General features: G+C 44.1%; 1 protein-coding gene across 3 annotated transcripts in view; it reads left to right on the top strand.

The window, feature by feature from the left end:
• Positions 1-648: 648 nt before the first annotated feature.
• SENP5 (SUMO specific peptidase 5) overlaps positions 649-6425 on the top strand; it is a 49789-nt gene continuing 44012 nt past the window's right edge. For all 3 annotated transcript variants that reach the window (XM_039250817.1, XM_039250816.1, XM_039250818.1), the window contains exon 1: positions 649-846. The gene's annotated coding sequence lies outside the window, so the exon portion shown is untranslated. The remainder of the gene's footprint in view (positions 847-6425) is intronic.

Here is a 6425-nt window from a genome sequence, read left to right as displayed (position 1 = left end):
GTGAATAGTGCTTCATTATAGCAGGCTGAAGTCACTTTCCTCTCTTGTAAGTAAGAAAATAATAGTTTTATTGAACACTTGCTAAATAAGCACTTATAGGCCAGACACTGTTGGGTGCTGGGGCTATAACGTTAATAAGACCCAGCTTTGCTTTCCAGGGGAAGTTCCCTGAGGCCAAGCAGAGATGAAGAAGCACATTACTATACCAACGGAAAAGATCACGGGAAAACCAGAAAAGAAAAGCTTGGGCCAAGCCTTAAAGTGCATCCAGAGCAGGAATGTAGTCTTTCGCTTTTGGCCAAAGGGAAAAGGGATTAGCGGAGGGAGCGCCCATATAGTAGTTGTGGTCTGCCTCGGCCCTTTTGGGGTTATAAAGTTGAGAGGCGGCTGAGCAGAGAAATCTCAAAGCAACCCTGCCGAGCCTCTCCTATTTCCAGATACTTTTTCTACCAATCCTCCTCCCCGCAGGGAGGCGCCCGTAAGGGTCCAGGTGGCGCGGCAGGACGCGGCAGGCGGACGTCCCGGGGGCGGGGAAACGTGCCGCCAGAAGGGGAGTGAAGGCGAAGCCACGCCCCCAGCGCCAGGCTGCCACTCTCTCTTCCGCTGCTCGCACGGGGATCGGGCGGGGCTGAGGCGGAAGGGCACGGAAGGAGGTGACGATGTAAGTGAGCGCCGGCGTCGCGGCGGCGGCTGCAAAGGAAGCTCGGTGGCCGTGGCCACTGTGAGCAGGCCGGACGCCTCCTCGCTGTCCGGGGTCCCCTAGAGCTGGCGAAGGCGGGGCCTCAGTCTGAGCTGCCGCAGTATCTGAACCCGCGGTGGGGCAGGTGCCGGCAGCGAGGGACGTAGGTAAGTGGGAGCCCGGGTGTCAAATCGGGATGACTTACGGACCGGGCTTGCTAGCCATTCCCGCGCCAGTGCGCGCCAGCTCAGCACCCCGGCCTGGAGGCCTCGAGCGCTGCCCTCCCCCACGCCCGAACCGGAGGCAGCAAATTTCTCCTTGGGCGCTGCTCTGCTTTTCTGGGGGCGGAAGGGAGCTCGTCCCGGGGGACCGCTGGCCTCCCTTTTCCTCTCCAGTCTGAACTGTACGATGCAGAAGGGGAGAAAGCTAGCGGCCCTCCTGAGGCCGGGGAAAGGTTTGAGGGGCAGAGCTGCTGTTAGAGGTCCTCCCGCTACTGCCGTTTTGAAAGCCGAGAGTTTATATTTGTTCGGACTTTTCTGCTTCCTTCCTGCTTTTGGTTCCTTTCCCCTCACACCCTTAGGATCCTGTTGTAGCTAATGGGTATGGCACAGTTAAACACTAGGATGGGGGAAGGTTGTTTTCTATCAGGCTTTCTGTTTTTCTGTCTCTGCTGGGCAGTATCAACCCCCTTTCCACTGGGCCACTCTGTTAGGGGAGGAGGGACGCCAAGAGGATGTGGAAATGAAGGTTTTGTACTTAAGAGTCGGAAGAGCGGAGTGAAAATCCTAGCCTGCCATTTGTTAGTGGTTTTAATCTCCTGCTAGACACTTAAGATGTTTTTAACCACATGTAAAACGGAGCTTTCTTATACCTACATAAATTGGGAGAATGAAGAGAAGTGAAAAAAGCAGAACGTCAGCCATTAAACGTTTTGGATTTAAGAATATCCTCGACATTTAATTGTAGGTTCTTAATTACGTCTTTTACTCAGAATAACTCTGCTTGCTATGGAGGAGGGGGGCAGAGGAGAAGCTAGTATCCTGTGTGGTTAGAACCTAACTGCAGGCTCTGCTTAGGGTTGGGCAGCATTAGGAAGAGGTCAGACTCTATCCTAGCCAGCCAGACATCTCATGTTTAGTGATGAAACATTATTGGTATATGAGGAATAACCTAAATCGGTTTTGCTCCTTACTCAGATAGTTTTGTCGTGGGCCCTTTCTAGGAAGAAAAGCTGGAGGGGCTTTATTTACACTTTAGCCCGTTTTTGAAGAAATTCTTTGCACATCTTTCTGAGGTTCCCCCACTCTTCCTCTAAAACACTTCGTGTTAATTGAAAATGTGCAGAGAATAAAAACAAGAACTTGGCCCTTTGAGTGGCTGGACATTACAGCTCTGAGTTAATCTGAGGAGCTGCCTTTCTCTGTATTGGAGAGAGTAGAACGTACACCACTCTGAAGTTTAGTTTTTCTTCTTTTTTTTAAAAATGTTTTATTTATTTTTGAGAGAAAGACAGAGTGTGAGCAGGAGAGGGGCAGAGAGAGAGGGAGACACAGAATCCGCAGCAGGCTCCAGGCTCCGACCTGTCAGCACAGAGCCTGACACTGGCTTGAACCCACGAACCGTGAGATCATGACCTGAGCGGAAGTTGGAGGCTTAACTGACTGAGCCACCAAGGCGCCCCTGAGTGGCTGTTGAGTAGACTAAGTTAGAGAAGCGTTTGGGAAGGAGGGAGCAGATACGCAGTCAAGTAATTTGAGTAAATAGCACCTGTTGTTACAATTGCTTGTTGAGACAAATTAAGGATGCTTTCTTTTCCTCAGTGGAACATGACAGTGGCTGCCATGTAGTATGTAGCCAAACGCAATCTTCACTTCCTTTGACACAGAATTGTCACTTGGAAATTTTAACTCAAGGACGCAAAAGGAACCTTGAGGGTCATCTAATCCAGTGGTTCCAAAACCTCACTGGGCACTGGAATCCTGGGTAATTAAAACAAAACCCCAGGTGCCTGGGCACTACATCCGTAGAGGCACATGGGTATTTGTGGTCTTTAAATAGCTTCTCAGGTGATACTCAAGTTTTGAAAACCCAGATGTAGAGCAGGTTTCACATATTAGCTTCTAAACAGACTGAGAGAAGAAATGTAATGCCTTACTAGTTTGTTACCTTCCCTAATTTTTAAATTTTTTTCTTTCTCTTCCTTTCCATAACAAATCACTTCACTTGAATCAGTAGTACTCTTTTGTACTACCTTGAGCCCAGAAGAGAAGTCCTTTAAATCAGTAGCTCTGTATAATTCTGTTTCTATGCATTAACACTCCTTAAAGCTCTTTGATGAAATTATTAACCTTTACAATGAAGTTTCTTACTAAATATTACTTAAAGGGTTTTTTTGGGGCATAATTATATAAAGGTTCTATCACTTTGTAAATCAGCTTTTTAGTAGGCTTTTATGCCAAGCTTTCACAAACCATTGGAAAATTCCAATTTAAGAAAATTTTGCTGTTGTTCTGACTTAATCATAAACCCAGTGAACTATACACAGGCCTTTTTTTTTTTTTTTTTTTTTTAAACCCCTTCCTCCATCCTCGTATGTATGACCCCTTTGTATCACTAGTCAGCTTCCAGTGGAACACAGTGTGAGAACTGGGCTCTAAATGTCTCTGATTGCTTTATAAATGCCTAATTTAACTAAAGGCTTTTGGTATTTAAGCTTATTCTTGTATTTTTAGTCCCTTTTCCTTTCTTGGTTAAGTTGTAATGTGCCATTGATTTAAATAATTTGATGGGGCACCTAGGTGGCTCCGATGGTTGTGTGTGTGTGTGTGTGACTGCATGATCTTGCAGTTCATGAGTTCAAGCCCGGCATCTGGCTGTCTGCTGTCTGCACGGAGCCTGCTTTGGCTCTTCTGTCCCCCTCTCTCTGCATTTCTCTCTCTCTCTCTCTCAAATAAACAAGCATTAAAAAAAAAAAAGAATTTGATAGATGCCTGGAAAGGATCAACTGATTAGGCAGTATCAGTATTTCATGTGTATTTTTCTTCTAGTGAAAACCTCTTGACTTTTTTAGTTTTTTTGGGGGGGTAATATTTTCAGAATTACTAAGGTAATCAGAGTTGAACGTTCTCTTAGGGAGATATATTCAGTCTCCAATTATTCTTCAGTAACCTCGTTGCTTTAGTATTCCTAATCTGTGTTAGTAGGAGAGCCAGAAATGGACCCTACATCAGAAATCCTATGGAGTAGGATGCTGAATTTCTAAAAGCGACCCTGCTTATAGCATGTTAAATTCCTACAACCAGATGACAAAGGGCATTCTAAATTTGCTAATTTAAAAAAAAAACAAAAACAAAAACATGTTAACAGGGGTGCCTGGCTGGCTTAGTCAGTAGAGCATGCAACTCTTGATCTTGGGGTCATGAGTTCAAGTCCCACATTGCATGCAGAGATTACATAAATAAATAAATATTTTTTTAAAACCCCAGGTTAATAGATACATAGTCTATGAATTCAAATCTAGAGAAACATGATACGTGTCTGAAATGAAAAGCCAAGTTACTGAGTCTCTAAATTTTTTTATTTTTGTGTCTGAAATACCATAATCCTGAGGTTTTAGAAATTATTGAATTTCAGGGGCGCCTGGGTGGCTTAGTCGGTTAAGCATCCGACTTTCGCTTAGGTCATGTTCTCGCGGTTCGTGGGTTCGAGCCCCGCGTCGGGCTCTGTGCTGACTGCCAGCTCAGAGCCTGGAGCCTGTTTCAGTCTGTGACTCCCTCTCTCTCTGACCCTCCACTGCTCACGCTGTCTCTCTCTCTCTCTCTCTCTCCTAGAAATAAATAAAACATTTAAAAAAAAATTATTGAATTTCAGATTTTGACACAGCAAAATTTTCAAGTTAGAGGCACTTAAAAAGGATAAATGTGAACCCATGGCTCCAATTTTAATCTAAACTGATTACAGATTTAACATAGAGATGGGCTGAGCATTAATAACTTGAAGACCCAGTGAAAAGTGGAGTTTTATAGAAGTCATTTGCTGGTCTTTGAGGCAATCTTCTATGTCTGTGAGGACTTGAGAACATAATTGGATACCTTTTGTTTTTATTAATTAAAAAATTCTTTTTTAATGTTTATTTTTGAGAGAGAGAGAGATAGAGACTGGGCAATCAGAGGAGGGGCAGGGAGAGAGAGGGAAACAAAAAATCTGAAACAGGCTCCAGGCTCTGAGCTGTCAACACCGAGCCCAGTACGAGGCTCGAACTCTAGAACGGCAGGATCATGATCTGAACGAAAATCAGGTGCTCAACTGGACTGAGCCACCCAGTCACCTCTAATTAATTAATTTATTTTGAGAGAGCGTGAGCAAGGGCAGGGGAGGAGGAGAGAGGGAGAGAATGAGAATCTCAAGGAGGCTCTGCACTGTCAGAGAGGAGCCTGATGCAGGGCTACAACTCACGAACCATGAAGTCATGACCCAAGCCAAAATCAAGGGTTGGATATTCAACCGATGAAACCACCCAGGCACTCCAAGACCAAAATTGGATATTTAATCAACTTTTTCTCTGATGGCTGAATGTGATGAAAGTATCACCAGTAGGTTCCAGAAATGTACAAGTCTCCAGTTCTCAGTCTGTCTTTTTTATGGTTCATGTACCCTGATGCCAGTGGGTATCATTTTTTTGTTTTCATTTTGTTTTTAATCTTGTTTCCTATCACAAATGATTCATTTTCTCATTTTTCTGGTGTAAGCAACCCCACCTTTGTTTATTTGCTGTACAACAACTCTTACTGTCTTAATACCTCTGCTAAAAAGAATTTTTTGATAGCAGTACTTGAGAGTTAACCTGTATAGTGGTTACACTGCAAACTTTTACCTAAAATGGGACCCCTTGTGGATTGTTCAGATTAAGGGCAGTCTTGGAGTACATGAGTATCTTATAAAAGTTGAAAGCTCATTTCTGTTTTCTTTGTGTATTTTATATTTGAACAAATGTTGGTATTTGGTGAACATGAACACACAACAGCAGTGTCAGGAATACTGGGGCAGGAATGTAGAAGGACCCCCTGTGGAGATTGCTTTTAATTTTAATTACATGTGCTGTGAGTGCATGCTTGAGATTTGATTTTAGGGTGCACTGGATGGACTCTTATTAGAGAACTTAAGTAGCAGCATCTTTGGCTTTCCTTTTGAGCAAGTTAGATTCCTCAAAAAAGTCTTCAGGGGCATCTGGCTGGCTCAGTTGGCGTTGTAAGTTTGCAGCTCTTGATCTTGGGGTTGTAAGTTTGAGCCCCACATTGGGTGGAGAGATTACTTAAAAATAAAATCTTTAAAAAAAAAAAAATCTTTAGGTCTCCTGCTTGGAGTTTATAAGCTGGCTGCCAGCAGTCTGGTAGCTAACCTGAGTGAAGGGATATCTTAGTGTGTAAACTCCTTTATGTTCTTAACTCAACTATTTTCAGTATGATACCCATATTCTCAACTGGGCCTGATGTTTTCCAGTTCAGGAATCCATTGTTTTACCCTCTAGAGCTGCAGTGTCCAGTATGGTAGCCAGTAGCCACTTGTAGCATCTTAAATTTTTTTTTTTAATTTTTTTTTTTTTTTTATTCTAGGAGAGAGAGAGAGACAGCGTGAGCAGGGGAGGGTCAGAGAGAGAGGGAGTCACAGACTGAAACAGGCTCCAGGCTCTGAGCTGGCAGTCAGCACAGAGCCCGACACGGGGCTCGAACCCACGAACCGCGAGATC

This window comes from Hyaena hyaena, unplaced genomic scaffold (genome assembly GCF_003009895.1).
Source record: "Hyaena hyaena isolate Hyena2069 unplaced genomic scaffold, ASM300989v1 scaffold_382, whole genome shotgun sequence".
Taxonomy (NCBI): domain Eukaryota; kingdom Metazoa; phylum Chordata; class Mammalia; order Carnivora; family Hyaenidae; genus Hyaena; species Hyaena hyaena.
This window is presented reverse-complemented; position numbering and strand designations above follow the sequence as displayed.